Source organism: Morone saxatilis, unplaced genomic scaffold, assembly GCF_004916995.1.
Source record: "Morone saxatilis isolate NCDOM2014 unplaced genomic scaffold, NCSU_SB_2.0 Contig16, whole genome shotgun sequence".
NCBI lineage: Eukaryota > Metazoa > Chordata > Actinopteri > Moronidae > Morone > Morone saxatilis.
In genome coordinates this window covers 6,102,851-6,108,862 of record NW_023339718.1, presented here as the reverse complement: position 1 = coordinate 6,108,862, position 6,012 = coordinate 6,102,851, and positions in this window count along the sequence as shown.

The following is a 6,012-nucleotide window of genomic DNA, read 5'->3' as shown; positions in this document are numbered from 1 at the left end:
GGGGATAAAGTCCAGAAGGGGCACTGCCCTTCCCCTCTGTTTTTACAATACTCCTTCAGTGTTTGGGCTCCGGGGAAACAACACCAAAAGTTTCTCCAATACGCCTTCAGCTAGCCAGCTAACGTTAGCCGACGAGCTACCTTAGCTCACTCGGCTGCACTAGCGATAGCCAAGCTAACGCTAGCGGGATGGCTAGGAGCTTCGAGACACTTGATGAGTTCTTGCTCGCTATGTCTTCATTGTTTCCTGAGTTTAAAGTTCACACAGAAAACGCTGTCTGGGAAAATAACATGTAAAAGGTTTTCAAATAGAATAATAATTCACCAGTATTTCCTGTTTTGTGTCGGTTCGGACTTCACCCTCGGCACCAGGCGGACCACTTGTCGGGGAGTGTTGTTTTATTGTCACTGTTGTGTGTAACCCCCGTCTTTTTTTTTTTTTTTCCCCCAGTGTTGTTGTTTTCTTTTCTTTCTTTTCTGAGTTTGCAGCCGTCTCGTGTAGAGTCCACAAAACGACCCAGCCCTATCGCTTAAATCCCCGGAGCGGTATGTCGTTCCATGCGAAATACCATATCGTAAACCACAGTGAATTATTCTTGCGCATACACGCTAAGTTCGCCTTTATTTCTGGGTTTCAGTGCTGGTGGCTTGCCCGCTGCTGCGCTGCTCTTTCTCCCCTCCCTCTCCTCTCCAGTCCCCGAGCAGACACAGCCAAGTGAACACCGAGCGGCACTGGTTCAATCCATGACATCTTCAATCAGTACTTTAAGATATTGGACTTGTAGCCCGTCTTAATTGATTTAAGATAAATTATTGTTCCCATTGCTTAAAATACAGCTTTGTAGGCCTGATGGTTTTTTTTGTTGTTGTTTACATTTGTTAAAACCAGGCTTGCAGATACTTGGACTATCATATTTTCCATCTGCCTGTTATCTTATATTGAGCTTAGGCTTCCTTATACTGTTTTAATGTTGACACCTTTAATAAAATCAGTGGTGGAGTGGTGCCTAGACAAGAGAGGTATACTCTTAATGTGTACCCAAAATTAGTTTTTAAACCTGCATGTCCAACCAAGGATAAACGCCCTGTGATTAAAGGTAAAATGTGTGACAAAACAGTATTATAATTAAGTATTATAGTGCTGCAGAGATGCCCTGGTTAACAAATCATGTTCTCCAGATGTAAAAAAACATGTTTGTTTGGCACAGACCACAACAAAGGCCACATCATCTTGATTTTAATCCTTTTGTTCAGTGAAAATGAAAATTGTGATGAAAATTATTATTTGCACTAATCATGAAACACATCAAAATCGGTATCAGTATCTGTCAAAATAATCCCAATATGATTTTATTACAATATTGTACGGCCCTAGTGGGTATACTCTGTATGGAACAAGTCACTATTTTTAGTTGTCTGATAATCGTACACTGTGAACAGAAAATAGGAACTTGAAAAATGATTTGGCTTCTGATAATAAAATTAATTTGCAGTGTAGGCAATATGCATTATTTGTTTCTGACTTCTGAAGACTAAATTAAATGTGGTCTAGTGGGAGATTTTAATTATCACTTTGGCACACGGCGGAAGACACACTAAATATAGCACTGGCTTTGTGACAAAGGTTATCGTTGTAAATTTTGGCTAGACTGAGTAATCCATTTTAATTTCACTTATTTAGTCACTGCATTCTGTTCATTAGGAATAGATACCAAGTACTTACAATGCAGTCAGAAAGTATTAGGACANNTTCATCTATTTGTATGCATAGTTGTCCAATTTAGGACAGTGCAGCAAGACAATGATCGTAAACATTATAGCCAAAGGCTTGATTGGCCAGGTCACATATCTGGCCGCAATAAAACTAAAGACCAAGACGGCCACAGTGAAAATGGCCACAGTGCAGATTGCAGAACCTCACCAGGGACAATAACTAGACATTAGTTATGGTGGTTTCTGTGGGTAGTAGACTTGGTTTCATGTGTGATTTTTTACTGGACAAGGTTTTCACACTTTTACTTAATCTGTTCATGTTGCTACACCTAAAATATTTTCTTTAGAGCACAGTTTTAAAACAGCATGTAATCTTAAAATTACACACTTGTTCCTTTAAAAAATACATCAGCAAACTCAGTGGACATAAACTGACCAATGGCATCTAGATAAAGCTCTTTTATGTAAATTCTGATGTGGGAGAGCTTTAAATAGCCCTTTAAACATTCATATGTTGTCTGCAGGCTGGGAAGTTAATTTGTCAGCTCCAGTAAGTCAGCTGACCTTGACCTGACATAGTGTTGGGCAGCTACAGCAGTGGGCCACTGTTGTTCTTCACCTCCTTGTTGCAGCTGCCATCACCATTGTACCTCCACACTGATCCGTCTGGGAGCAACTGGCACTGTAAAAAAAAAAAAAAAGCCTGTCTGGATGTCCCCTGTACTTTCTCAGTGCTCGCTGGAGTTTTACTTTCTGTCTAAGTCATTTTTTTAATTTATGAACCCTCATCTCTCTCTCTATTTTATACTGTGATTTGACACTGTGATTTTAAAGCAGAACTGGATGACATCTGCTGTCGTCAACCCTTCTGTGTATCTACATCTTTGCTGATTTGTAGTGGTCACTGATCTAATGTGAGTGACAACCAACAGCACCCCCTCCTCTCTTTCACTCTCCTTGTTTTCTGAGTGGTCCTCTCATGACGAATGGCTCCTGACATGCGCCATGACAGAGGTGGACGGGACAGGGTGTGAGCCTATGCTCTCCACTAAAGCACAGGCTTCCCTTAAGCCCTGTGACACAGTAGGTCAGCGAACTGTGAAATCTAAAGGCTGACATTGACTTGACATATACCCATAAAAGCCATTCCACTTGAAACGCACAAATACTCAGTTGTAAACACGCAGAGAAACCCCCAGCGGTAGTCATACACCCAAGCATGCTCATTAAGCACACAGGGCACTCCAGTGTAAGTGGCCTCTTGAAGTGGCACAATTGCCCTGTCTTTTTTTTAAATGAAGACATCATTCCTCCCTGCGTTTACTGTATGGCCATGCCTTAGGCTTCATTGGTGCTGTAGGTCCAACAGTCCCCAGTCCTCATTTTGCCTTATATGGTGGTGTAATTTGGATGACTGGGGTTATCCTCTGTCTCTGTGTGGTAGTGTGACTGTGTCCTGTGGATCCTCCCAGACTGAGTGTAATGAGATTGCAGACAGGATGTGGTTAATCGCCTTTCCCTTGCAGACAGATGATATGAGAGGGCCAGCTTCATACCTGCTGGGAGGTGGAGTAACCATTCGCCACCACGTTGACTTTGACTTCAGCTGTTGACTGTGTCTTTGTGTGTGTGACGGAAAAAGAATTTCATGGCTGAGGTTAGATAATCGAGTTTAAAATCTAACCTCAAGAGTTCAACTCGTGTGCATGCGTATTCTGTGATTTCGTCGAATCTTTGTGCACCATCAGGTCTTGGTCTTCATCTCTGTATCTCTGCATGTGTGTTGGGGTGGTGGGGTTGACAGTCTGCCAAGGGGAGGAAGAGTGTATGAAGGAGAACGGCAGGGCAGTCTGGTTGTTCTGCTCTGTTTCACAGTAACTGCGTTGTCAGATTTGAGGATGGGCACTGATTTGAGTAACACAGGAACCTGACTGGGTGTCGACTGAGGGCTCTCATCCATATTAATTGTCACATTATTATAACACGTCACTGCCCTCAAAGGCAGCACATGGGAAAATCTCCACCCTCCATTGCTTTTGAAGACAGTGATGTTTTTTGTTTCTTATTTTTTTTGCATTTACTGACGTGTAGTTTGTGATGTAAGGCAGTAACATCATGTCTTTTAATGTAATTTCAAAAATAAGCTCCTTTGCTGTTCTGCCCTCATTACAATTTATTGGTATGACAGAGCAAAGTGGGCAGACTGTGGCCATGGCAACCATGGCTTGAGTGTGTGTCATCATCATCTGCGGTTAGGATATGTAAGGTAAAAGTCATATATTAGATATAAAATGTAACACGGCAGTGGGTGTGACAGACTATGTAGACTTCCTTTTTCAGTTTCTGTTTCTGTCTCATACAGACCACACAAACACACACACAAGCATAAATACAGCTTCTTTACCTTCATAATGTTTGTCAACCGACTAACTCCTTGGTTTAAGTGCTAAAGTGGTGTGTGTCTGAATTGAAGTACACACATTATGTTCCAAGTTCCTGGATCAGTGCACAAGCCGGCTGCCATCCCTTCCTCAACTCAATCTGAGGATACATGCAGGCACATCAGGACCTGTGTGAATAAATAACCAGATTAAAATTAAAGTTTTAAAAGGGGAGTGAGTGACACATGGATGGCTAGCGTGAGCAAAAGTCCTCAGGAGTAGTGGGCTTGGTTTTCCAACATTCATGGGATTTATGAAACCTTCCCATGCCATGTCCAATGTTAAGCAGATGCTTAAAGTTTAATGCTACATGTCAATTACCAATGTAAGTTTCAGGATGGGACATAAATTTTCATCTGAAAAAATAATTCTTTCTGAGAATATGTCTCAGATCGTGCCAGGATGTACTGTAGTGTTTGCTGTTATTAGCTCTCATTAAAATCTATTTTGTGCATTAAAGCTGCATAAACCTACTCATGCAAACTCACACGAGAAACTGCGTTGTTTTCGAAGTTATGTTTAGGAATACTTTTTGTATAATTTATCCATAGCATTTAAGTTTCATGGTATCAGTGAACCACAACATTGTTGGCTTTAACTTTCTTTTGCTAGGTCCAGTTTTGTCAGCTACAGTGATATTTTGTACATTACATTTCATCTGGTCTGTTTAGAATATTAGGAATCCACATGACTTCAGCTCCTCCTTCACACAAGATGGGTATTATGCTGCAGGAGGCAGCAGGTCCTTCTGTCACTGAACAGATCTGATGTGTGTGTATGTATGAGGTGACATTTCATTGAGTGTTGTGATGTATGTAAAATAGAGAGTGTGAAAGTGACAGTATGAGGCCCGCTACATATTTGTGCCTGTGTGTGCAGCATTTGTTTCCCTGCCTGCACACTTGTCTTGTAATATTCTAATTGGTGCCGGATGAGACTTCCACTGGCGTTGCCTCAATATATGCAATATGTGCCCGCCCGGCTTCCATGCGTCACTGAGTTACTAATTTGTTGAGCAAGCTATGGCACATTCTGCTGCTCTACACCTCATAATCCCCAAAAGGAGTAGGAGAAGGCAGATGGGGAGGCCACTGTGGTGCATTATTAGTGGATAACTGCAGGTTGTGTGTGCACACATAGACACGGTGAATGCGTTTACTTAATTACAAGTACACATAAAAGTGAGACTTTCCTTCTTTATAGATGGATGCTAACAAAAGCAAAGCAAATTGCCAGTTAATAATTTTCTTCAACAATAGACACCATTTTTGTTTCTTTCTGACACTCACAGTGGAAGCCCTGCTCTGACTGACCAGACGAGCTCTCCTACTTTCACTATGGTGTAGGGGGCTGTTTTGTCACTTTCTTTTTTCAGAAAGCAAGCGGGGGTGTTTGCAGCTGCCGCTCGAATGCACATATGGGCAGAGTGGTGGTGAGATGGGGGTGGGGGGCACAGAGAGCACATGGCCCCCTCAGTCACACTTTTAGAGAGGGATGGTGGTAGAAAATGGGCCACTCTGCGTGCACAACTTCTCTATTTATGATTTGAGGACAACTTCAACAAAAGAGACTGAGCAGAGTAAAATTGCAATGTGATAAGCACCACATTTGACTACTTGAAGTATTTGTACATGATCTGGACAAAAGTGCAGCATTTTCATTACTGACACAGCCGTATCAGCAACGACTTGTAAATGTCATTCTTTTGGTTTCTTCTTGTCAAGACAACGTCAAATGTCACTAGAGAGCTCTTTTGCACCAAAGTTTGGTGTTAAGAATGGTGTGAAACGTGATCATAGTTGTTATCTAACACTCTTGTAGACATGCAGAGCAATCTTTTTCACAGACACACACACAAT